Source organism: Microcebus murinus, chromosome 17 (assembly GCF_040939455.1).
Source record: "Microcebus murinus isolate Inina chromosome 17, M.murinus_Inina_mat1.0, whole genome shotgun sequence".
Classification (NCBI taxonomy): domain Eukaryota; kingdom Metazoa; phylum Chordata; class Mammalia; order Primates; family Cheirogaleidae; genus Microcebus; species Microcebus murinus.
The window spans coordinates 35253297-35281119 of record NC_134120.1 but is presented as its reverse complement, the minus strand read 5'-3'; the positions used below and the strand labels follow the sequence as shown (position 1 = coordinate 35281119).

The following is a 27823-nucleotide window of genomic DNA, read 5'->3' as shown; positions in this document are numbered from 1 at the left end:
ATAGGTTAAGAGTTGCTTTCCTCAGTACTTTGCAGATATTATTGCATTGCCTTAAGGCATCCAGTGTTTCAGATGAAAAATCAGACATCATTGCTAAAGTTATTCCCTGTGCATGTCTTTTTTCCTCTGGCTGCTTTTAAGATTTACTCTTTATCTTTGTTTTTCAGCAGTTTAATCATAAAATGCCTCATTGTTGGTGATAGAGTTTTGTTTATTCAGTCTTTTTGTTGACATTTATTGTGCTTGGGTTTCACTTGTTTTTTTTTTTTTTTCACACATGAGTTAATATCCTTTATCCGTTGTAGAAACTATTCACCTATAATTTCTTCAAATATTTCTTCTGCCCCATTGTCTCTCTTGTACCCTCCTAGAGCTCCAATTACAGGTATGTTAGACCATTAGATATTGTGTCATGATCACAGGTTTTCTGTCCCATTTTCATCACTTTTTTTCTCTTGTGGTTCATTTTGGATGATTTTATTGACCTGTCTTAAATTTTACTGATCCTTTCTTTTGCTGTTTAATCTGTTGTTCAACCCATTGAATGATTCCTTAATTTGTGATATATAATTTTCACTTTTATTATTTCTTTTTATAGTGCCTATATCTCTACTGAAGTTGCCCAACTGTTAATGCATGCTTTCCACTTTTTCATTATATCTTTTTACTATATGAATCATAGGTTTTTTTTGTTGTTGTTTTTTTTTAATGCTGCTTGCTAAGTCCAACATTTGGGCCATCTGTGGGTCTGCTTCTGTTGCTATTTTTTAATTTAGGGGTTATGTTATTCTGTTTTTTCATATATTTTATAATTTATTGTTGTATATCAGTCTTTGGGGGTAAAAGCATAGTTTTTCATAGAATTCTGTGCTTAGCAAACATATTTTTCAATATGAAAAATATTTTCAATAAGGTAGGAAAAAGTTGAGAGAGTTTATTCACCTACCACAAGGGATGATAAGTAAATAATATTTACTCACAGAAAAGAGCTTACTCCTTTCTCTATTAGGCTGATAATGTGTGTATAGGGAGTAAGGAGACTGAATCAGTCTAATATGTGTTAGGTCTATATCTAAGCTTTGCCACAGCTTTAGTTGGATTTTATTCATCAGTGGCTTTAGATGTATTTAAGGAGGATATAGAACTTTCCCTTTAGCAAGATGAGGATTGGCAATGCTACACAGATTTCTGAATACTTAAAGCCAGCTGCCAACATTTCTGAACCAAAGGACATCTCTCTGTCCTTTCTAAACCATAAAACATCTTTCTGCCTTTTACATCTTTACACCCTCCAGCTGCCCAGGCCTAAGGACACCTCTCTGCACCATTGGAGAACTGCTGCAATGCACAAGTCTAGAACTGTGCACCTTGAGGGGATCTCCATTAGCTCTCTTGCCCTGCCCCAGCCTGTATCAGCCACTCCTAAATATTCAGTGGAGGCCTGTGGAACAGAGTTATCAGGCAGGTACAGTTCTTTCTGTGGTCGGGTGCTTTAGGATCCTAATCTGTGACACCAGCCCACATGCAGCTGCTAGAAGTTTGTTGACAGTTGGGTTGCTTGTCCTTACCCCCTGTGTGTGTGTCCCCAGAAGTGATGACAGCTGTAGAATTCTTCTCTCCAAGGAAGGGCTAATCTCATTTTGAAAATTAATCTATTTCACTTTCTTTGAGTCTTCAGCTCACTGATGAGTTAAGAAATATAATTTTGAGGCTTTGTTGTTTGGGACAGATAAATTTGATAGAGAATAGAAAGTGTGGAAAGGCACTCAGTTACTTTTAGTACACAGCAATGTAAACATGAGGGTGATAAGGCGGTCAGGCCTGCTCCTATTATTTTGCAGGACCTGGTCCATGAATACAAATGGGGATATACAAATGATGTGTCTAAATATTTAAAAGTTGTAAATCAGACTTCCAAATTATTGAATCAAATATGGTTTTTCCTACCTTGATAAGTGTGTCTTCATAATGACTTTGAAGTCCAAGTTCAAATTTAGATTCTCTTAAATGTGGCAGTTCAGACAGCAATGGCGCCCAGACACTCTACTCTCTCTTCCCATCCCTAGTTTTGTCTCATATCTGAAAGGGCTTTGCACAGACGTGTGTGCGAACATCGCAGCACATTGTTCCAAGCTTGGTTCATATACTCTGCACCCACATCCCCCCAAAACCACCACCCATCAACTACCCCCAAGTCTTTAGTATGTATATTCTAAAGGCAAGTCTCCCCTTGGGAAGACAGACCTGGAAGCAATCTCAGGGCCTTTGGGGCAGAGAGCTCCATAGTCTCAAGTATTTACAGCATGGGATAGAAGAGGAACACTGGTTCTTTTTCTAACTCGTAGCTCTGTGGGGAAAGACATAAGCAAAGGGAGACTAGAGCAGCAAGGCCCTTTGAAGTGTGAGGCCCAGGGTAGGGCATCCCACCTCCTCGCCTGCTTTGGCTGGGTTGAAGGGCAGTGCTGATGGAGATGGGTGAGCAGACTGCATAAAAAGAGGGCACATGTGGAAGTAAAGTAAAGATTGTTAAGGATAACCTTTAACTTTTTACCCATGGCCAGCTCTTACAGGTGTAGAAATAATATAATGTATACATCTCTCTAAGAGTAGAAGTTAGCTTCAGTGTTGATGGGATACTCTTGAAAAAATAAGATACAATATATTTTCTAGAAAACTGATGTCTCCAGATCAACATATTATAATGAGCAGAACTAGTGTATAAAATGATTGAAGACTGGCCGGGCGCGGTGGCTCACGCCTGTAATCCTAGCACTCTGGGAGGCCGAGGCGGGCGGATTGCTCAAGGTCAGGAGTTCAAAACCAGCCTGAGCGAGACCCCGTCTCTACCATAAAAATAGAAAGAAATTAATTGGCCAACTAATATATATAATATAAAAATCAGCCGGGCATAGTGGCTTGTGCCTGTAGTCCCAGCTACTCGGGAGGCTGAGGCAGGAGGATCACTTGAGCCCAGGAGTTTGAGGTTGCTGTGAGCTAGGCTGATGCCACGGCACTCACTCTAGCCTAGGCAAGAAAGCGAGACTCTGTCTCAAAAAAAAAAAAAAAAAAATGATTGAAGACAAATCTTACCTTACATAACAAAATACACAAATATACAGATGACCATGACAACTTAAAAGAGAAATAAATTCACTATTGGAATTTACATTGCTTTCCAACAAAAAGCAAATTCAAACTGACAGCTAAGATAATTTTAAGATAATTTAACTTGTCTTGACTGAGTTACGGCTTAATTGATAGTTTAGACAAAACTTCAGTTACAAAACACATGTATTTTCACTTTTTAAGATGTAGTTTTTGCATAAAGGGATTATTCATAATATATATATTCAGACATTTAATTCCACAGATATATGATGAAAATTTTAATATAAGGAACCACAAATAATTTCAGAATAAAAAGATTGCTATTTTAATTGAATGTTATACTTCACTGTGTCTGATATAGATGATTATATACCTTGCTAGGATTTAGCTTTCATTTTAGCATTGGATGTACTTGTGGAGAAATATGAAATATTATGTTGTTACACACACACACAACTGCTGAATTTGGTGGGATCCATTTTGGAGAATGTTTGAGAACTTGTTCCTTGTTAAAGCAGTACTAAAGAGTGTAAACAGAGAATTACAGTTAAAATGGAGGATGGAACACATGCTTAAATTCACCCTCTCCCTTGCAAAGCAACCCCTATACTGACAATTGAAAAATATCTTTGGAATAAAGAAAATGGGAGAGAATACAACAGAAGAGAGCTATGGACATATTTTTGGTGTGGGGGGTAAGATAGAAAGGGAATGGATGAATGGTACTTGATTTAGCTATGCAGAGTTGTAGAAACCCAGGTGTCTGCAGAGGAAATGCCAATGAGAAGCAATGGAAACTCCGTAGACAACCCTGGAAAACTCAAGGATTGGAGGCCAAAAGGAGTGTTGAAGCTAACAGAGAGACTTTGGGCTGAAAACAGAGCTGATTAAAATTCTTAAAAAGAGCAGTTGTACTCTCAAATCCCCTCCTCAACCCTGTGCAGTCTGGCAACTATGCTTCCCTCACCATGCAAGAGTCATGAGGCAGGGTTTTAGTCTCTGGAGTAACTTAACTAGAGTGGCTACCAACGCAGCAATACTGTAAGCAGTGGCAGATGATGGTGAGGTGCAGTACTGAAATCTGGGAGACTAAGTAGAAATCCACATGCTGAGTAGTAACAAACTCTCCTCTCCTTCAAGCCTTCTTATGCACCTCAGCACCCAGGACACTGGCAGCCAGGCTGTGCCCCCTAGGCAGGACATTGGAGGGGGCACAATTCTGGAGGATCTGACAACCCAAGGAGGGAGAAACCTAATTACTCTTGAGGGTGTTTCAGCAAAACAACTCAGCTTTGTCTAATGCTTTTATGATAATGTCCTGTAGCCCATAATACATTGCTTGAGCGGACAACTAAGGAATACCAGATTTGGAAGAAAGTCCCTGACATAAAAGAGACCAAACAAACAAAGTAACTAACTAACAAGACAGTTAATGAAAACAAAGATCTTGCAGGAAACAGAGGAACGTTTATAAAAGCTGAAATGTATATTCTTTTAGATAATAGAAAAGAAATTACGTCCATGAAACTGAACATGGTACTATGAAAAAGGGAGAAATTAGAGACAGAATTCTTAGAAATTAAAAGTATGTTACCAGAAATAAAATATTCAACAGAAGAGAGATGAGAAATTCTCCCAGAGAGGAGATGGTAGAAAGAAGATGAAAAGAAGAGCAAATATAATAAAATTAGAGTATCAGTAGGGATCCAATATTCAATTAAAAGGACTTCAGTTTCAGAATGAAAGAACAGGGAAAACAGGGGTCAGAAAATGCTAAAAATTCATAAAAAAATTTCCCAGAACTGAAAGAATGAGGAAAAGTCCCTTGAGTTTCAAACATGATCAGTCTGGGGAGTAGCACACCAAGGTAAACTGGCATGAGACAGTAGAACACCAGAGATAAAGAAGAAATAATAAGTGTTTCCAGAGAGAGGGAGAGAGAGGAAGGAGCAGAGAGAGGGAAGGAGGGGAAAAGGAAGGCAGGAATGAATGATCTAAGGAACAAAAGAAAGAAGAAGGATGGAAAGTCAAAGAAAATGAATCAAGGAACAAAATGATTTCTTGATAATACCACAATCTAAAAGACAGTAAAGAAGTTGCTTGAAATGCTTCTGAACAATGAATTCTGTATCTAGTCAAATTAATAATTAATGTAAAAAAAGAATTAAAAAGTATTTCCAAACATTTAAGTTCTCTCCCCCCCAATATGTATTTTTCCCAAGCATCTTTCCTAGGAAGCTACTACAGTATATGCCTCCCTCATCCCATGAGAGTGTCAGTCAAGAGAAAGGAAAAGGAAGAATTCTGGGGACAGAACCAAATACTAGAAAGAGGCAAAGCACAGTTCCAGGGTGCTGAAAAAAATAACTAAATAACTGCTGCATTTTACCATATCAAGAGGAATGTTTGCACATCTATTGGAGAGTCTAGGAAAATGTCATTATTGGCAGATAGAATATTAAGCAAACAAAAACATGACAAAACTACTAATGTCAGGGAAAAGAAATGTAATCATAAATCCCCATGCGGCTTACATGTGAGTAATATATACATAGCCAAAATGAAGCAAACAATGATTACTGCTTCAGTTAAGCTTCTTGTGTAATTAAATTGGGAAGTTTAAGGAAAGAGAGAGATAGGGTGTGTGTGTGTGTGTGTGTGTGTGTGTGTGTGTGCGTGCGCACGCACATGCGTGCGTGCACACCTGTGGGTGGTATGAGAATGAGTAAAAGTGACAGGGAGGCAAGAAAGAAGAAAGAGAGGGAGAAACAGAGACAAAGGTACACACATTGGAAAGAGTATATAATAGCTGAATCCTTATCTTCCACAGTAGGAGGCCAACAGATAATATTGACATTTGAAAAACATCAAAAAATAGGTATATAAGGATATCATCTGGGAATATAGAGTAATCAGTATAATTAACAGTCATGAGTTGAAGATTATTGCCTCTGGGATTCAATGGTGGAGAGAGGTGGATGGGACATTCTTTCAAGTTCTATGTGGCTTTAAAAAATATGTGCATAAATTTTTATTAATTTATAAAAGCTAATTTTTTTTAAGTGAATGCCATGAATGCTAGAGCTCTGAGGCTTCCAAGCCATGATTCCCAGGTTCCTGGATGGTTTCTGGAGTCCCCAAAGGGACTGCTTCATAGAAGAAGGGGCTGAGTAGGTAGGACCACGAGTCTCACACCTGAGTTTCTAGTAAAGGAGCTATGCCTTGTCATTGTTAGGCTTCAGTGAACTATTTCCTTTGAACAAAGGATTTCATAGCAAAACAACAAGTTCGAAAAACACTGATAGCTGTATGCTAATCTGGAGAAAAACTGCTTCCAAATTGCTGTGGTTGAGGCATGGTCCCCAGTGTGGCTATGTTGGGAGGTGGTGCCTCCAAGAGGTGATTAGGTCCTTAAGAGGGAGCAATGCTTTTCTCGTGGGAGCAAGTTCTTGGGTTACTGCGAGGTTGTTATATAGTGAGGCTGCCTCTTCTGTTGGGTCTCTTTGTGTGTGCCAGCTTCCTCTTCTTCTCTTCCACAATGCTATGAAGCATCATGAGGCCCTCACCAGATTCAAGTGTGTATCTTGAACTTCCCAGCCTCCAGAACACAAATGAATAAACCCCACCTGGTTTACCTATCGCCCATCATTTTCTTTTTATCACATAAAACAGAATTATCCTGTTTCTAACCCTGGATGTATCTCAAAGCACTTGGATTAGGACCAGTTCTTCACTTGGATTTCAGATATTGATTGGACATTTGAGTCTACCTCATCAAAGTGGCTGTTCCCCAATCTGGCTGACAGCCTGACCCCCACCTATACTGTGCCAGATTCTGTTTCCTATCCTCTCTTCTTTCGTTCTCACATTTCCTTTAAGATTGTTCTTATTCTTGGATATTTCCCTCCCTTTCTTTTTTCTTTTTTTTAAATGTAAATCATTTATTTTATTTTAATGTAAATCATTTCTTAACTTTTACATTTATTTCATACTTATTACCTTTTTTAAAAATATCAGAGTATTACGGGAGTACACATGCTTTGGTTACATAATTTGCTTTTGTACAGTTTGAGTCAGTTATAAGTGTGCCTTTCACCCAGGTAGTGTGCATTGTACCCGTTTGGTGTGAGTTTACCCATCCTCTCCTCTCCCCTCCCACCTGTTTGATTTCCATTGAGTTTTACTTCCATATGTGCACCTAAGTGTTGATCGATTAGTTCCAATGTAGTATTGAGTACATGTGGTGTTTGTTTCCATTCTTGAGATACTTCACTTAGAAAAATGGTCTCCAGTTTCATCCAGGTTGTTACAAAAGATACTAGAGCACCAATTTTTTTAATGGCTGAATAGTACCAGATGAGAAGGAATCATCAGAAGAATCCCCTCCCCTTCTTAAGCTTTTTCTACGTCTTTTTCTGCATTATACAGCTTCTCCATTCCCCTCTGCTCCCCTCCCCAAACTCTCCTGCAACAGAGACCCAGAGAAGTGAAATAGAGTTGCCTCTTTAAGGAAAAGGAGGAGAGTAAGGAATTGAGAAAAGGCATATTTTTAGGGTGCATGTATGTGTGTTTGTGAATCAGGGTAAAATAATCTCATTACAGAAAATCTACAAAAATGGAATAAGATTTTTTTAAAAGACCCCACATATCATTTTGGTAAGATTTCTTCTAGCCTTTATATTTCTCTCTGGTGCCTACAGATGTTCTAATATAGTTGAAATCATGGTGTGCATACACTTATATGCTGATTTTTAACCTAATCATTAGCCTGTGCCATTCTGTTGTCATCAAAATTGTTAATTTTCCTTATTATTCTCTACCAAACAAATATACTATAATTGGTATATTTATACATATGGCTCTTTCCATGATTAAGGTTATTTCTATACAATAGGCATACAAAATGGGTGTTCATTTCATCCAATTTTAAGTTGATTATATTTAATAGTATTACATATAGCATGCTGCTGTGGTTTTCCTTTCCATTCTCAAATGTATGCGTTTAAGATATACAACATGATGTTTTGATATATTAAAACTTATTTTGATATACACAGTGAAATGATTACTACAGTTAAACAAATTAATATGGCATCATCTCAAATAGTTCCCTTCATGTGTGTGTGTTTGTGTGTGTGTATGGTAAGAGTACCTAAAATCTACTGTCTTGGCAAATTACCAGTATACAATGCAATATTAATTATAGTCCAATTAATTACAGATTAAGTGCTGTACACTTAATCTTCAGACTTATTCATACTACATAATTTTGACTTTTGTACCTTTTGACCTACATCTTCTCATTCTTATCCTGATAACCACTGTTTTACTCTATTTCTGTGTATTTGATTTTTTTTTTTAGATTCCACAATAAAAATGAGATCATGCAGTATTTTTCTTTCTTATTTCACTTAGCATAATGTCCTCTAGATTTATGCATGTTGTCAAAAATGGCAGGATCTTCTTTTGTAAGGCTGAACAATATTCCATTATATGTGTGTGTATCACAATTTCCTTATTCGTCCTTTTGTCAATGAACACTTCAATTGTTTCCACATATCGGCTATTGTCAATAATGTTGCAGTGGATATTGGAGTGCAGATATCTTTGGGAAGTGGTGATTTCATTTCCTTTGGATATATACCCAGCAGAGGGATTGCTGGGTATATTTTTAAGTTGATTGGCATAATAGGATTACACATGCTGCTGTTTTGAATTTCTTCTATATATGTTGTTAATGCCCTTGTTTTCTAATGTTGTTTATATATAGTTTTTGTACTTTTTCTTGGGTAGTGTCTATTTTTTAATTACTTTTCAAACAATTACTACTTAGATCTATTAATCTTTTCAGTTTTAACAAAAACACGATTCTCCCAAAAGATGTATTTTTGTCTAAGTAGTATTTGCTTTTAAAAATAAACTATATACTAAAGACCAAAACAAAAATCTGCTGCAAAACTATCACCCTGAAAATACCACCTGTGCTAGTCTCTTAAGGACAACCAGAAGGGGGCAAAAATGACAAAGGTTGTTTGCTTTTCAGTGACCAGGTTCTTCATACACATGGATGACTCACAGATTGGCTAAGACTGTGTTTGAACACCTTGTTCGGCCCTGTAAGGAGACTGCTACCAGCATTTGCCATCCACAAAACTGTGCTAATGCAGCCTATTTCTGGAGAATGGAGCAGAGATTAACTGTTTGTTCATGATAAATCAGGGGTATCCGATTTGCCTGTTATATGCCCAGTTTTCTTTGGAAGCAAGCCCTGGAAGCTATTTTCTGATCAAATCCTAACTCTCATGTTAGTGCTATGAAAGAAGAAAACAACATTTACTCATGATAAAGACTGAGGTCTAGCCATTATAAATCTTATCAATTGCCTTGTGAAGGTTAGGGAGAAAAAAGAAGAAGAAGAAAAAAAAAAAACTTCTTGCTCACTTAACCTTGTGTCTGGACTAATGCTCCTGTTCCTGTTATGAAGTGTTCTGAAATTTGTAAGATTGGTGCAGACGAAAATATAAGTGGAGATAAAGTTGGCAACCTAAGGAGACATCTGACTGATGGATGTTGCACTATAAGGAATGGCCAGTAACAATTCAATATAGAAAATTGTTATAATTACTGGGGAAACATGAGAGAACCTAACATTTCCTTTTCTCTTTATTTTTTCTTACAAGCCAGCAAAATTAGCAGAAGTGATCTTAACAAATATTTGCGGTGTTAGTAGTGAGAGTCAATCACACATGCACATACACACACACACGGTGTATAATAATTTTTTTAGTTTCAGTAAAGGTGCTTGGTACATAATATACATTCCATATAGCCTTTTGGTTAATTGCTTGAAGAGAGCTATATTTTTTCCCAAGGCAAATGATAAGATATGGGCCAAGAAATAACCATTTTCCATAGGTTAAATACACACTTGTACACAAGCAGTTCCTCAGTTTCAACCAACATTTCTCGAGTGTCATTTACGTGCTAGCGCTCACTCAGATACACAACAGATGTGAGCAGTGTAGCTGATGGTGAACCAGGCAGCCTGCCACCAACTCCCTCCCCTCTTCTTAGTTCACTTATGTTTTGACACCATCTATTAGCCTTGTAGGGAGTGTTTTTGACAGACAGAAAAAGAAACACCGGGACTGAGATGTGTGCTCTCTAGGCTATGGGGTTACTTCTTTCCATTTATTTATGAAGTCATTTGAACGCCTTTATCTATCAGCATTGCAGATAGCCTACAGGTTCTCCAAGAGAATAAACTTTGGGGATAAGAGTAAGGGAAGTTTCCTCCCCTTTTCCCTTCTTTTAATCTTTTTTAAAAAGACATTGAGATGTGATTAGGTCATCTAATAATGCTATTAGATTAAAAGCTAGTATACCACCAGCCTATATGGGACATCAAAATATCACCAAAATAAATTAGCAATATGATGCCAGTTAATCAAATTTTTATTCATGGTTTCTTATTATGATCTTGTTCTAGATGTGGTAAATAAATAAAAAAAAAAAACCTAAAACATCTTAATTTCAAATAAACAGTAAACAAAACTTTCTTTCTGGAGTCAAACTTCTATAGTCGAATATATTTGAGATGTCCATGTAAGTTCCAAGGAGCAGCTGCAACAACACCACCACCCTGAGCCCAGCCAGCTGACAGTTGCCCAGAGTTGGCAGCCACTGCCAGACGGACTTTGGAAACCCCAAACTGCTCGGGATTGAGATATGTTCATTTACCAAAATTACAAATCTTTTATCAGGCCTTTGAAGATGTTGTCTGGTCCATAGAATTGCATGTTTTGAACATAGGTAAATTACTTTTCAGAAGCAGGAGACTTTTTGTCCCCAGTAACCACCAAATAAATGCTAAATATAAGTAAATTAGGGGTGACTTAAAGGGACCCCCATTATTAATCTTTGTGAGGCTCTATTTAATGAAATGTGTCTTTTTCCCTAGTTTCCATTCATTCAGTTTCTCTTTGTTCAGACACATACACACACACACACACACACACACATTTTCTTTCCCAGTTCTCACTAAAATTTTGCAAGACAGTCCTGAAAAAGAAGGTTCAATAGAGTGGTAGAAGTTAGAAGTGTTTTTTTTACTCTCCTACTGTTTGGAGTATAAAATATAGGTCAATTGAAATACGTTTTCCCACAATTCCTACAAGCAAATTTTCTCTCACAGAAAATCCACAGATTCAACAGATACTGTCAAGCAGTAGCTATTTCTTCCTCTAATGGGTCCCAGCTCATTTACTAAGGATCATTCAACTTCTAACACAGAATTTGCCATTTCAGTTTATTACTAAAGCCATAGCCATTCTGGGTAAAATTATATGTGGCTATTAAAACATAAATGCTGTCCTAATATAAAACTATTTGAAAGCCTCAAAATATTTGCTCGATTCTGATCAAAGTTAAGAGAAAAAAAAATCCAGGAACGTTACTTGTTTGTATTATGTGTACCTGGGAAGTTATTCATGCTGAGTAACAGTACAGAACTTGAGCTGCCTTGCTTTCTGCTTCCAGGAATGCCAATCAGAGAACATTCTTTTTCAGGCAGCCAAGTTTGGAAGTCAGTTGGTTTCTGGCAGTGAGCAGGGGGAGGGGAGGGCAGGGCAGGGGAAGTGCAGTGAGGCCACAGGCTGATGTTCAGCTTCCAAGTGTCTCTGTAATAGCCATCAATGAAAACATCTCCTTTTACCCATACAGAGACAGGTAAAGAGACAGCTGAGTAAATCAGCGTTAGATGTAGCAGCGGAAGTTCAGTCCCAAGGAGGGGGTGGAGGGAGGGCGCGTGAGAGCCTGCTATTGGTGAGCTTACCAAAGGCATCTGCCAGTGGGACTTCAATGGAATGTGAAACCAAATCATTTTCAAGTTAAAGATAGACACAGTATACACCAGGATCTAGAAGCTGGATTTTAAACACATAATCTCTCCCTAGAATTTCAGGGAGTTCTGTTATGGATCCGTTGTAACTACTGATTTGCTTCAAGTTTGCTGTTTAAGTGGACATGCTAAGAATTCATATATGTTCTGGATGTACTGGAATTAAAAGGATTTAAGAGATCATGATGTGCATATTTTAGGGTAAGTGAAAGGATTGATTTTAGGGTGCATCGCTTTTCTGGGAAGGTTAATGTCAAATTTTCCTTTTTTATTTGTGTGAATGAAAAGGTGATAATGAAGATATTTCAGTGTTGTAGCCTGCTTACCTTTCTTGAGATAGTGGCATTTTATATTTTGTGCAGCAGAAAGAAATAGAATATTTTAGCTTATGTTTGAAATTCACTTTGCAGACCTGTAATTTCAGTTTTGCCTTTATCCTGTCTTGCTTTTTCCTCTATTCGTTCTTTCCTTAAGTGCCCAGAGTTTACTGAGTGACAATATCAGTAGTTCTGTGTCACAACAGACTGAATGTTACTGTTTCTGTTATGCCATGGGATAAAACTGTATTATTGTGTGACCGAGTTCAGGTTCTCTTGCATGGCACTAAGTCACTTCCTAATTTAAAAAAAAATAAAATAAAAAAAGGAAAAAAGGTGGAGGAGGGGAAAGCTGGTCTAAGGTGATCTTAAAGTACATCAGGAGCCTTTCGAAGGTATTCTACTTTTTAAAAAGCAACTGAGAAAAAACAGACCATTTCTATAGGAGAGAACAATTTATTAATAGAAGTTGTTTTTTGGTGTCACCTCATTAATTCCAAGCAGGTTCTTGTCCTCCTAAAAAGCTGATATTTGCTAAGTGAATGGAGGCGTTATGATTATACAGAGCTTAAGAAAAGAGGAGGGAAAAGGGTTGTCTAATTTGCTATTGCCACACTGTTTTAAGGACTTAAAAACTCTTTTCCTTGAAAAGGAAGAATGACAAACTTTAGTTCTCAAGTTTTGCCCTTGTATAGATTTTGTTTCTTGTTTTGTCTAATAACCTCTCCCTCTGCTCTTAGAGACAGCTTTTCCAAACTTGCACAGCATTCCTTCTGAATAAATACTGTCCATAATAGTCACAGAGTACATGGTGTGAATTGGAAATTCTACTTTATATGGGGAAAATAAATCTGCTGACTCTTATTACAGAGTGTGGGGCTGAACAGTTGTTAAATGTAAATGGCCAGTTTTTGTTCTGTCAAATAGACAGATTCTATTGTACTAAGTTGGCTAAACTAGGTATAAACAAGGAAGGGCTTGAATCTTTTATTCAACTTTGATAAGAATTAAGTAATGTACTGTGTTACTCTTCTAAAATGGAAAATGGGTATTTTATTGATAGGGTTCCTTGATTTTACAACTACTAAATAATCTAGCCAAGCCAAACAAAATGTGAAGCTGGCAGAGCTTAGTTTGAATGTTCCCTCCTTCCTTTCCCTGCCCACTTTCCCTCCCCCCTCAATCCTCCTCCTCCCTGGAGACCCCTGATGAATGTCACTGCTCCCAGCTCTCCTTTGCTTGGCAGTCAAGACCTAGTCTCAAGGAAGAATCTGATTCTAGAGGGTTTTAAAGTCAAAGTACATCAGGAAGTATTTGCTAAGTACATCAGAAATATTTGCTTTTCAATATATAGTCTTCAAACAGTTTGGCAGTCTGTTAAATCATAGTTAACCTTTGGTAATAATTATAATTAATCCTTAGATTGTAAAATCTCCAGCTAATTCTCATGTCCCTTTGCGTGGATGGTACCTTTGTAAATTTTCCCCTGGTAACGTCCGACGTCTGGTGACATTGTGCTACCCAGCTGTGTCCTGAAGGGTCAACAATAGGAATGCACCTGGCAGAAATCACAGGTGCTTTTAAGAAATTTGTGAATGCATACACCTGGGAGCTCACCACACACAGGTACACACACAAACGTGTAGGCATTCCATTGACTTTAATACATTTCTGATCAAACTATAAACATAAACCAAAACTGTATTAGACTTATCATTGTGGGATTTTTTTTTCTTTTCAGTGTGTCAAAAGGAAAACAAATAAAAAATACAAAATTAAATTTTAAAATGTAAAAATTTTAAACTATGTGGCCAAATAGTGTTGACAGGAAAAGAGGCAAATATTTCTCTGTTGGTATTATGTCATTTTTATAGTTTCTAGTTCTTTGGGGAAATTGTCAACCTTGGCTTTTATTTCTCTGAACATAGTAAGTGTTGTTTCATGATATAGTTCTAATAATTATAACATCTCAAGGGCTCCTGGATGTGTTTCTATTATTACTGTGCCTGCCAGTTTTCACTCACGGTGTCTTATTTTCTTGGTTGCTTGGATATCTTTGACTATATGCTGGACATATATATTTTTTAAAATTACATTACAATTTGTGTTGAGACTTAAATGATGATAATGTTTTCTTCCAGAGAAGACTTTGGTTTGCTTCTGCCAGGCACCTAGGGATGATATCAGACCAGAATCACCTTAGACAAAGTACAACACCTAAGGTTCCCGGAATCACCTCTGTGACAAGAGGCAAGGCTGCAAATCTGTGTGAGGAACAGTAGGTTCACTCCTACCCTCAAGGAAGGTGTGGCCTGTCAGGATCCCAAATTAAAGTTGGGTTAGTTAATTAAAGCCTCCACCTGAGGGCCAAGGACTGTGACTTTTCCTTGAAGCACATAAGGCTGCCTGGTTTCTCACATCTTTTTTTCCTCATAATCACATGCCCAAGGGTAAAAGCTTTGAAAAATGACTCTCTGACTCCTGATCTTCTCCTAAATCATCATGTGCTAAATCCTCACCATCTTGTTAGCCCTTTGCTGTTTTTATATTTCAAATATCTTTACTTACCTCACTGGGTATGTCAGTCCAAATTATCTCATTGCTGTTACCAGAAATGGAAATTCAGTCTATTGCATTTATAGTATTTTTTTTTACACTTTTCATTCTAGAGAAGATATCAGATAGTCTGCTGATATCATTAATGATTTCAGGTAGTTATTTTGATTTTGTAGTTGTGACCTTATTTATTTAGACTTTCTGGAGAAAACTGCTTATGCGTGTTGCTTTAAAGATTCATGTTTTCTGACTTTATGTGAGCTGTCAGCAGTACTTAACAGTTCTTTTATCTGGCCCTAGCTGGTCCCTCTCCTTGGTAATTAATCTCTTTAATCTCTAATCCACCCCACTACCATCCATCGCTTTCAGCTGTTGACTTTGATTCTTTCTACTTTCTCTTGGCCGATATCCAGTATCACCACTTTTTTTTTTAGAATATCTTAAATAAATCCCTTCCCTTCCATTCCCTTTCCCATTGCTCAACTTCAGGTCTTCATCATCTCACAGGTATTATGTGGTCTCCCAGTTGTTCTCCTGTCTGTAGGTCCCATCCACACCCTTCCTTCTAACCCCCACAAATGCCTTCCATGCTGGGACCAACACGCTTATCTTCTAAAAATTATAGACATCAATTGATTGCCACCCTACTTAAAAATCTTTGGTGGCTTATTATACTCTTCAGAAATAAAGGTTAGTATCCTTAGTATATGCTACAAGGTCCATCAGTCCATCATAAAGCTTCAACCCATTTCTCAAACATTGTTACCACTGTTTCACTGGTTATCATCAACACTTTAATCACACACAATTCACACACCTGTTGCCTCTGGGATATGCCATATACTATCCTACTCTGTGCTAGTCCACCTACCAATTTTTTTTTTCTTGGAATGTCTATTACTCCTCTCCTTTGTGGGAAAACCCTATTTTCCCTTCAAGATTGATGTCTTAAGTCACCTTACTGTTCTTTCTTTGATTACACAGCTCAACCACTATTCTGGGAGCCCCTAATGGCATGTCTTGTGTCTTACTCACTTTGTATTCTCAGTAACTGATACATAGAAACCACTCAATACATGTTTAAGGAATGAACAAATGACTATTTTGAGGAAGCTTTTTTTCTCCATAATTCCTTTCTTTACTTTATTCTTTTTCATTATAAACATCGTTATTCTTTTGACTTCAGACTCTTTGTCTAGCATAGTGATCATTAATGATCTTATCAGTCAAATACAATCAGTAAAATGAAACATGTTTGTTTGGTGGTTGTCATTGTTTTGAGGAATGGGGATTCTCTCTTTCCTTTTTTGTCAAATGTGACATATAACTTGGTTGTAATGACAAGAGAGACAGTGGAAATTTAAGTGTGGTGCATTAGGTGTGTATAATCAGAGAAATTCATAATCAAAAGAGTCATAGAGTGGGAAAATTTACATGGTTCAACAAATCTAGTCCAGAATGTTGGACAGCACATTAGGAAAAAGTCAGTGAGGCACAACTAAATTAAAATTATCTCATTGCACACAACCTAAATTTCAACCATTAGAAAACACTAAGTGGTTTTTAGATCACAATGTGGTCCTAAAAAGAAAGCAGTCAATTACTTATGTAATATGACATTGTAATCTTAAATCTTAAAGCTGGCTTGGAAATTTTTCTTAAAATTTTTAAGGCCTTGAAGTGCAACTTTAATATCATTTTGCTAACAGCATATACTGAGCAAATAAAAATTGCATTTGTTTGTTAAAAATTGGATATAGTTGATGGGAACCAGAGGAAGAAGAAATATAGCTTACTGATTCCAAAGATGTTTAATTAATTTCATATTTTTGGACCACTTAAAAATTGTTAACACATATATTGTGAATCTTTGCCATGCCAACTCCTGAGATTTAGAAAAATAAGAAACTTGGATTATATTGTTTGTCATACAGGACTATCTGACTTCCACAAAGAGAAAAGCCCTACAATGGGTGGCGCCAAAATTTATCTTCAAAAAACATCTTTGAAGCTAATGAAATGTTCAAAGTCAGTTTTTAAATGGCAACCCAGAATTCCCCGTCACAAAATATGAAAATACAACGTTGGACTTTTCTTTTTTGCCTGATCTGTAAAAGAACTTTAGTTGGCTCTTGAATACTGGCTAAATTTAAATCCTAACTTCCATGTTGCTGAGCTCATTTGTTTCATTAATTCAACAATTTGAGCTCCTACCTTGTGCTTTAATTGTGCAGGCAATGAAATTATTTATTCACCCTCTTCACTGGACACTGACATGGGAAGATATGATGTTAACAATGGATTTAATTAACAAACTTCTTTGTAAACTTTTTATTTATATTTTTAATTTATTTGTGCTAATCTCCACACACTTAAAAAGTCACTTTGCCTTTCTCAACAATCAGTATTTTCCTCTCAGAAACCAAGTTTTAGGGTAATCTTGGTATTGCTTTAACTCTTAAAATACCTCGTATTTAGGAGATACTTTTATTACAGAATAGCTTAAAAAGGCCTGAATAAATTTTTTAAGAAAAAAAGGAGTTCAGTAGAATGTGTATTTTTATCACAATGCATTGCATTTTAATGTAAAATAGAAGTACATTTGTTTGTATAAATAAAGCTAGAGTTTTCATTTTGCAAAATAAATACCATGTAAGGATGACTCAGAGACACCCTGAATCATGAAAGCTGTGCAAACCTTTATGTGTTTTAAAAAGAGCAATAGAGTTATTTTTATATTTTTCTTTCCCTTTACTTTTTATACCCATCCCTATATAATGTGATAGTTCACAGGTTTTCAGATGCTGAAACAATGAATTCACTGAATTAATCAGAGTTCAGAAATACAAATGCCTTAATTAGTTGTATCAAGCTATATAGGTTAATTTTGAATGAATTTTATTTCCTAATGTGTATGACCTTCCCAGTCTTTGATTGTTCATTACTATACATTTGTAGAAACATGTTAACTCACCAAAAGATGTTGTTTTTTAACAGTTCAGATAAATGTAACAATTCTCTTTCAATGTTTCCGATTATTTTGTAGGTAAGAGATATGTATTATTTTATTTTATATATGCTAAAACTAAGATATAGATGCATGAAGTGTTCCAGATATACCATGTGTGGTTTCCTGAGGTAACAACTCCCAATGTCGTGGCATATAGAAACCAAAGTTTCCTTCTCACTCATGTAATCTAGGCACTGTAGGCAGCTGAAGGTCCTTCTCCACAGTGCTGCTTTCACCTGGAAATAACCCATTTTCCTTAGGCTCACATTTCCCAGGCCAAAGCATGCCACGTGGCCATACCTAACTTCAGTTGGGTGGAAAGTACAATTCTACCAAGTGCTGGGAAAGAGAAAAGACTGGAATATGTATGAAGGGCTCTAATGAATTTCCATACTAAGAGATAATAGGCAGCCCCAAACCCCCAGAGTAACACAGATGTAGACTTAAAGGCTTACATACCTGTGAACAGGCCGGTACTTGGTAAGATATAGCCTACCTGTGGTCTGATGCTAACGTCTTTTGCCAGGTTAGATCCTTTGCCTCTCATCTGCACTGAGACTTTTTGGCAACTTAAATCTCTGCTGATTCCAGAGTGTCTGTGACCTTTCTGTCTCAGCTTCTCCACCACTATGGAATTCTAGGATTTTTACATATCCTCACACTTATTACTCAGCTGGAGACCTTCCCATAAACAGTTTGGAGAAGTGAAAGGAGCCTCCTTCAGGGCAATTCCTACAGAATGCAGGGAGCAAATGGGAAATGTTAACCCTAAGAATGACTCATGTAGATTACAGAAATGCAGAAAAAGGGAATTAACAGCAATTGTAATTCCCAGCCCCCACTTTTCCCAGTAGGTAAAGTAAAAGGATGAGGCTTAGGAAGAATGGCACCAAGGAGGAAAGGTAGTATATGTTATATATTAGGAATGCATAGTCTTGAGCAGCATTTACATTACTGATATTCTACTTCTTGCTTTAGCATTTAGTTTGAAGCAAGAACAGGATAAAACTCAGGAATCCAAAGATTAATGACACACTTAAAAGTTGAAAAATTGTAAGCCAGTATTTTATGGTCCTTTGGATTCTAATTTAAATCCAGTTTGTGTTCTTGGGAGCAATAACTCTAGGAACTGGTATGTGGGGAGTGGGGTGGGACATGAATCCAGAATCCGCATGTTTAGCACTGCAGGGCTGCTCTTTCGCAACTCTTTGAATAGCCACACAGTAGTACTCTGTTTTTTGTTTGCCAAATTATGAAGTCCATTATATCTACCTTCTGAAAGTGCTTAGCACCAAAAACATTTGGAATGCTGAAAAACTTAGGAGATTTAGGTGAATATTAACATTAAGGACTAAGCATTTTAGGAGATTAGGGTGAGTATTCGTATTAAGGATTCATAAAAGTTTGATACTAAAGAAACATGTTTGACTTTTTTTTAATAAAGAAATAGATGATATATTTTTGGAAGAACAGAAAGGACCCCATGACAATTTAGGCAGTTTCTTCTACTTCTTCTCATAAACTCTTTCCATAAGATCATCAGTCAGCCCATCAATAAGTACAGTTGACCCTTTGAACAACACAGGTATGAACTGTGAAGGTCCACTTATACACAGATTTCTTTCAATAAATATATTGGAAAATATTTTGGAGATTTACAATAATTTGAAAAAACTCGCAGATGAACCACATAGCCTAGAAATAGTGAGAAAATTAAGATAAAGATATGTCATGAGTGCCTAAAATATATATAGATATTTGTCTATTTATGTGTTGATCAACATCAAAAACGATGATCTAGTATCTTGACTTTTCTTTAATCCTGTGTTTTCTAATATATTTTGACCACGCAACTTGATAGATAGATAGATAGATAGATAGATAGATAGATAGATAGATAGATAGATAGCTGTAAATGTAGATATATCACATTTCACCAACACAAAACACACTTTGGTTAATTCTGGTTTAACTAACTCCTGGTACATGGTATTAATTAAAAGTGTGACATTATTGTAGTTTATGTAATACTTTTAGAACACAAATCTAAGAATTTTAAAGGACTTTTATAAATATGCTTACTATTTTGTACTTTGATTTTATTTTTATTTTATTTATTTATTTATTTTTGAGACAGCGTGTCGCTTTGTTGTCCAGGCTAGAGTGCGTGCTGTGGCGTCAGCCTAGCTCACAGCAACCTCAAACTCCTGGGCTCAAGCAATACTTCTGCCTTGGACTCCCGAGTAGCTGGGACTACAGGCATGCGCCACCATGCTCAGCTAATTTTTTCTATATATATATATATATATATATATTTGTTGGCCAATTAATTTCTTTCTATTTATAGTAGAGACGGGGTCTCACTCTTGCTCAGGCTGGTTTCGAACTCCTGACCTTGAGCAATCTGCCCGCCTCGGCCTCCCAGAGTGCTAGGATTACAGGCGTGAGCCACCGTGCCCAGCCAACAGGCATTAATTTTAAATACAAACAGAAATCAAATTTTAAACTTGATTTAAATTTGATTTAATTTTAAATCAAATTTTACAGGATCCAGTAATATTTGTTTAACGCTATTCAGGCATACAGAATACTGTTAGTGATACACCACAGATAAGGAGATTAGCTATGTTCTTCAGATCGCAGAACTCAAAAGCGATTTTCCCTATTTTACTCATTTCAGCCAAAATTCTAAAACTGTTGTTCTACCTTAGAATATGATTCCACATTATTAATATATTAGACTTAATTATCATTTCTTTATGAAGATCTTGTGAAGAGAAAGGTCATCTTCAATTTCAACATCTGTTTCTTGTTTTTTTGTTCACCTCCTTTAAGTTCAAAAATTTGAAAGCTTAAAAAGAAAAAAGAAATCGTAGTGTTTCAAAAGGTGCTCTACTAAACTTACTACCTGTGAGAATTTTTCTGAACAAGAAGAGTAATAGACTAGCAAGAACAAAGTGTCCACTCTTCTCTTTAGAATACATGTCATATTCATTAAGTGCTATGATCACTTAAAATGAATCAATTGTTCTATGAATTTTTATACTATCAGCAACTCCATTCAAAGAAAATTCTAAATATGAGGTCCACCAGTAGATATTAGGGTAGCTTACGTGTGACAGGGTGTGGGTGTCTCTTTGTCACTTTGTCCATGCTGATAAGATTATGCTGCTTTTCATTCATTAGCAATTTAAGTTCCTCTCCTCTCATTTTAAAACAAGAGGTAAGTCAATACTTTAAAAAATTATTTGGGAAATATACTTACTTTTCTGCACCATCAAAAGAGAATTCATTCTATCAAAATTGTGGGTAGCATAAATTCCTAGAACACATTATTTTCCTCTGATTAATTTTTGTTTATATAATAAGATTCAGAAGGTATAATGATATCAGTATTGCCTCTACAGTTTTATTGCAAGAGAATCTGAAGATCTTTGTTCAGCACTGCAGGGCTGCTCCTTTGCAATGCTTTGAATAGCCACGCAGCAGTACTCTATTTCTTGTTTGCCAAATTATGAAGTCAATTATATCCACATTCTGAAACTGCCTAGCACCTAAAACATTTGGAATGCTGAAAAATATCCTGTATAGCTATTTGTCAGATACCAGAGCATAAATCTAAGTTACTTAGATTTACAGTATTAAAATTTCTCCTTTAAAATGACATGAGGGAAGTGTTTAACTTAATGAGGCAGAGGATCCTGGTGCACAAGTTACATTATATTTTTCATTGCACAAGAGTAAATTATTGCTTGGGTTTCCTACATGGTACTCCAGTGGCCTCAAAGACACAGTGTAGCATCCAGAAATGCCCACTTTTGTCTTAGGCCATAACTTATTCTCAGATAGTATGCTTCCTGAGAATTAGCCATAACATTTCTTATAATAGGCTGAATTTTTTGAAGGTCATTTGTAGATACTAACTGAACTTGAATTTTTTTTTAACTTAGGAACATTGAAGTGATAAGTCTTCATACATTACTATAAAAAAGGGAAACTAATGGACACTTTCTTTGTCTAAAACATTTAGAAAACAAGCAAAAAATTCTGGGTAAAAAATTAAATTACAGGCACATAAAATTGTTTCTTGGCATTTCTCCACTCTTGTTGGCGAACTTTTTAAAATAAATAAGCACCACTCTTTTGGGAATGGTCTTTGCATATTTAGAACTATAATGATTAAATATACAGTTCTATATTTAACTGTATATGTAATTATATTTTTATATATTTATAAATTCTATGTAATTATATTTATAAATAAGAATCTTAATCTATTTTGAATATCAAATGTATTAACCCAAATGACCAAATGTGTGTGTATTTTTTAAACAAGCTTTATTTTCTAGTAAGGTAATATAAGAATTTAAGTAAAATGGAACAAAGACCCCTCACCAAGCAGTGTTGCAGCATTCGGGTAAATTTTAGAGCTTGACAATTTTCAAGGCAGAAACATTACTCCAGGCTTTCTGCCAAACCATTACTAGTAATCTGATGACAAGGGATGAAGCAAATGAAAGTGCTGCTGCCTGGCTTAGTTAGATATGCATTTGCTAAAAGAGAAGCCAACACATTTCTTATGCAAACCATCAAAATCGCAACTTGGGCAGACACACATGCACACACACACACACACACACATATTGTACTTTTACAAGTCTAGGAATATACACATTAAAATACAACTTTATACTTAAGAGGAACACAGAAGTAGCAGACACAGCTAGGGTTGACTGGATCCTTTCTTTACCTTGAGTGGTTTTGATATATAGCAACGTTTCTCTGAAAACCACAGTAGAAGGAATTAAATTACTTATATCTTGACAAGATTTAGCATTACCCTCACACAGTTAAATTCTAGCAACTGCCCCAAATCTTTCATTGATAAGTCAATGTGAAGGTATTGTCTACAGTTTATTTAAATGAGTTAGATAAACATCTATTTTCTCTGTAGTGCTAAAAAACAATTTATGTAATACTGTAATGATATAAGAAAGTAATCACATTAGGTGTTTTTATAAAAGGAAGACTTTGAAATTTTGTAAGCTCTTTGGAGGGGAAAAATATTGAGTAAATAACAGAGTGTTTGCATATATTATTTTGACCACTGGAGGGCTCTCATATTTTTTAACTATTTCTTTAGAAATCTACAGCTGCAACTTCAGTATAAAAAATTTAAATCTTGGAATTATAAAGTTTATATTGTCCCATAGCTCATAAGATGGTATATATTTTCAAAATACAAAATAAAAGATGATCCGATTTAACTTACTATGTTCTTTAACTATTTCACAACAAAAAATCATGAGAAATTAACAGTGTGCCTATATTTTTATAATCACTTCATAACCAAGACTTGTCAAAATTACGTGAACAATAACATGTATATTAGAGTGAGAAATTTCTAAATCTCAAAGTTATATCTTATATTTGATGTCTTAAACAATCTATGCAGTGCCAAGTTCCTGCATTTGAGGAGTGTTCTGTCCAATGGGAAGACAGATAGATATGGTGATGATTTAATTATACTATAGTAAGTGAGAGAGTGTTAAGGTGCCCAGAGACAATGTCCTGAAGAAGGTGATGCCTATACTGGATCTTAACAGATGAGTAGGAACTACCTAGATAAAGAAAGGTGAAGAGGGCATTTAGGACTTTTAAAGGACTGGCATGAGGAAAGACATGAAACTTCATGGTGTGAGGAGGATGTAAAGAACAGTTTGATGTTACTATAGGATGAACTATGAGGCTCAAGTGAAAGAAGGTGAATTTGGAGAGGTAAAGAGGCACCTAAGAAGGTCTTTTATGTCATTCCAAGGGGTTTGGTCTATATTCCTTACAGGGGTTAGTGCTTCTGAAATCCAAACCCCACCCTCAAAGTAATTAAAGCAAAAATAAGAATGAATATATACTCATAGGAGGGCCTGGAGTTAGAGCTCAAAATGAGTTTTCATCTATATCCAGTTCTTTGAATTTTCATGTATTTTCATTTTACTTTATAATAAATCTTTGTTTAATTCAGCATAAAAATATTTTCCTCCAAATTTCCAGGAAAATGCACCATTTTTATCCAATAGCTCTCATTCCCTGACACATTGTCGGTGTCCTTAGAAATCTTTTTGATTGTGTATCTCTTTTGAATGAGAAGTACACCTTTGGGTAGCAAAGGTTATTTGAAATAAGAGTTGCAAGAAATACATTTTAGATAAACTGATCACGCTGGATGATGCTTTTAATGAAGGAAAGAATGGAGGCAGAGGAGAGACAGAATACTGTAATAGTCTACTCATAAACTGATTCCATAGTGCCTAATTAGGTGGAATATTATTTTGGCCACCGAGGGGAGCTCCCATAATTTTCTTCTTACTTTGATTATGTAGATATAGCTGAATATTCTCCAGCTTTGCTCCAAAATGGAGATTCTAAGCAAAGCTGCTTATATAAAAAATAGCATGCATTTTATAATTTTTTCATGGTTTCAGTCCTTTCACAATACTATGAATACCTACCAGGAGAAATGGAAGAACTGTCTGTCACTGTAGCTAGCACCCATAATACAGAGAGAGGTGTTTGTTCTGAAGGGTCCCTTCTGTCTCTTCTCATGACCTCTTAGTATCTTGTGGCAATTTCCCATAAACACTCAAAGTTCTGGGTTTTACTGGACAATGGTGATACTGTGTTTCTTCAGGCACTCACTCGATTCACCTTATCCAGCTTCAGTAGATCAGAAGATATAGAATTGCATAGAACAACTAGAAGAAAAGCAAAAAAGGTAGCATTTTGATACTCAATGGGGAAGGCTTTTTCTATATGGCTCTGTTTAATAGATACAGTAGTGAAATGCAAGATAGAGAATTATAACAGGGCTTGATCTGAAAGTGGTGAGGATTCCAAATGACTGTGATTTGATTCCTAGGTTGTTATGATTCCAATTAAGGGGAGCTCAGAAAGCTTCTCCAATCCCTGATGAAGCTACCCTTACATGATACTCTTTTGCAAGATTCAATTACAATTTTAAGTCTTATAAAAAGAACTGTGCCATGTCCTCTTCACTTTATATATGTAAATAATTGGGCTGGTATTTAGATGAATTGGCAACATGCTTCTGTGCTCAAGTCCACATAAAGATAGGCAGCCTGAACTATGATAACATGGTTTTGTTGTCACAAATAGGGGTGGTTTTAATAAGCATCTATGGCTGTTACTAATGGCTACCAGAAAGAAAGACTTTGCATTAGTAATGCTGAAAATAAAAGACGTATTCTCTAGAATTCAAATACACAACACTAAACAATTCTATTAGGTCAGTTGCTTCATCTACTTGAAGCATTTAACACTCTGGAGCACCCATCAGTATCTTTCTATTCAAATATCCAGATATTTGGCAAAAGTCTTTGCTGGGTTCTTTTATGGATTCAGGCAGTGTAATGGTGGGGAATACCCATAAAAATTTCTAGGCCCCAATTTTTTCTTCTATGCCTTAAGGAACTTATGAAATTACAACAGCAGATTCAAAACTCTGTTTTGTTTGTTTTAGAAAAATGTTTAGCCATTTCTTTGGGTATTGGAGTGATCCATCTCTGTGTGAGAAGGAAAGTCAGGCTTCTTAATTATCCCATCAGAATGTCAACTATGCTGCCTTCTCACCTGCTATTTAAATGTATAGATCTTTATTCAATCAACCACATGGAATATTAGCTCTTCTAGCAGCTTGTTAATCCAAGATTAACAAATTTAATCTTGGATTGACTGTACTAAGGGTGCAGACATTCTCTAAGTGCTATAGTACATTGGATCACAGAATTAGAGCCATTGTCTTAACTCTTTCTCTTCCCCCACCAATACATATATAACGTCATTACTGAGTAACGATTCAATTTTGTGTTCTTGATTACTGTTGAAGTTTAACGCAAGGCATGGCTCTTTGGGAAAATAAGGAAAGAATGACTTTGAACAACTGCAGTTACATTGTGCTAAATGCTACTTGATATCTTTAGAATAAGGAGCTAAGCCACATAATTCTCATGAGAATTTGTTCCAGGAAAAAAGTTTCTTCTTCAAGATAAGCCTGTAAGCTTTCTTTATTATACAAGGAAAACCGTATAATCTACCTGTTTTCCCAGTTTCCCTTTTTGTTTTGACTGCTTCAACTGTTAGAGCTAAATTGTGAATGCTCAGTTGTTATCAATGGTCTAATTTTTGGTACCTTATATAATTATTGTTTTCAAAACTTGTTTTGACCCAGACCTTAGCAAAACCTTTATTATTTCCTCTTTCATAGCACTTAGCTCATGAGGGTAGAACTCCTGCCTTCTCTACTTGTTTGTGATCATGGACTCAGGTGAAAACTGCTTAGTGCTCCAGTGTTTCGTGTCATTGAGCAAACAATAAATGTTTGTTGAATTATCAGTACTTTGCATTGTCTTGTCTTGTAAGTTTTAATAATGCAATACTACTCCACTTTGAATGTAGCAGTAGAATTTTAAGCCCTCAGGAATGACTACCAAAGATTGTTGAAATAATTAAATAAATAAAAACAACAACAATTCTTAGGGACATTTTGAAACCAATTTTCTCCAAAGAGCTTGAGGATAGCCTTTTATCCTGCCCCATTTTTTTCACAGACCTATATTTTTTATTATCAGTCAGTTCATGTTTTATTGTATTGAGTTGTTTTCAGCAAGTTTTAACTTTGTTGGAGTTTGCATAAGAGGACTCTAGACAGGATAGTTAAACAATAAGGTCAAGCTTGATTAAAATGTGTTTATGTCATCAGTTTGTCCTATTCTTGCAACCAAGGCCATTAGTCAAGTATGCGAGAAGACTTCTATAGGCCAAGGGAGATTTCGCCTGTGAGGCTGTCTGTATGAGAACTAAGACGAGTCAGACCAATCATCATTCATAGGAGCTGGTGTTTCTCTCATGGAAATCTTGACATCTAAGGAGACTGAGGCTGGAGAGATTAAGTAATTGACCAACACCAGAACAAATCAGTCTAAATGAACATTTAAAACACAGGTTTAAAATCCAGAACTCTCTCTAAGATGCTTCTTATATGTGTCTCATAAATTCTCTGAAACCATGTATTGAGGGAAAAAAAAAAGCGACTCAACAGGGCACTATTGGGGGGCATGGCAGGTGGTCATAAACTATTTGTTTTAGAGGTACACGTAAAAATGGATAGGATCAAGGGGAGAGAGTGGGTGAGAGGGAACTACATGAATAACAAAGCACACTTAAAAAGGAAATAGTTAAGAACACTATGGTAAATCCACTTAATAAAATAATATATGGTCTTTTATACATTTAAGCTTTTGTACATTAGTTTCATGAGCTATATGAAATGTCTTCCTGTAAACTGTGTGATGTTGGTTCAACTTCTTTAACTCTTTATTATCATCTGTTAAATTGGGACAATAGTAGGCCACTGCCTGGGATTATTGAAAGGATTCAATGAGATAATCCATGTAAGGAACTTATGAGCTCAGCATATTGCATGTAATAAAATAATGTCTATGAAAAGTTGTAATTATATGGGGAAATGCTGATGTCATAATATAACAGTAACAACAACCAGAAAACTAAATTGTGCCATTGACCACAAGTATGTAGGTATATTGATAGAAAAAGCCAAGAAGGAAACATTATTTGCAGTTGTCTTTAAATTTTGAGTTATAGGAGATTTTTTTATTTTTGTACTCATCTGTATTGTACAGATTTCCTACAAATAGCAACAAAATATGCCTAGGGACATCTCTTTGCAAAGAAAAAACTGAGAAAGAATCATGCATTCTTGCAGAACAGAGGAGTATGTAACTGTAGTAAATTGGCACCCAAGACTGTAGTAAATTGGCACCCAAGACTCCAAGTATTCTGTAGCACCTCATTGCTACAGAAATTAAAAAAAAAAGACCCACAGAGAATCTTCTCTGC

The 27823-nt window shown here is 36.0% G+C and overlaps 1 protein-coding gene across 15 annotated transcripts in view; it reads left to right on the top strand.

The window, feature by feature from the left end:
• The window catches only part of DTNA (dystrobrevin alpha), a 354661-nt gene that overhangs the window by 78032 nt on the left and 248806 nt on the right, over positions 1-27823 (top strand). For 2 of the 15 annotated variants that reach the window (XM_075993542.1, XM_075993548.1), the window contains exon 1: positions 8090-12208. The exons of 4 other annotated variants lie outside the window; for them this stretch is intronic. The gene's annotated coding sequence lies outside the window, so the exon portion shown is untranslated. Of the gene's footprint in view, positions 1-8082; positions 12209-27823 lie in introns of those variants that run through there. 9 more of the 15 variants (XM_075993536.1, XM_075993538.1, XM_075993539.1 and 6 more) reach the window with 9 other exon arrangements.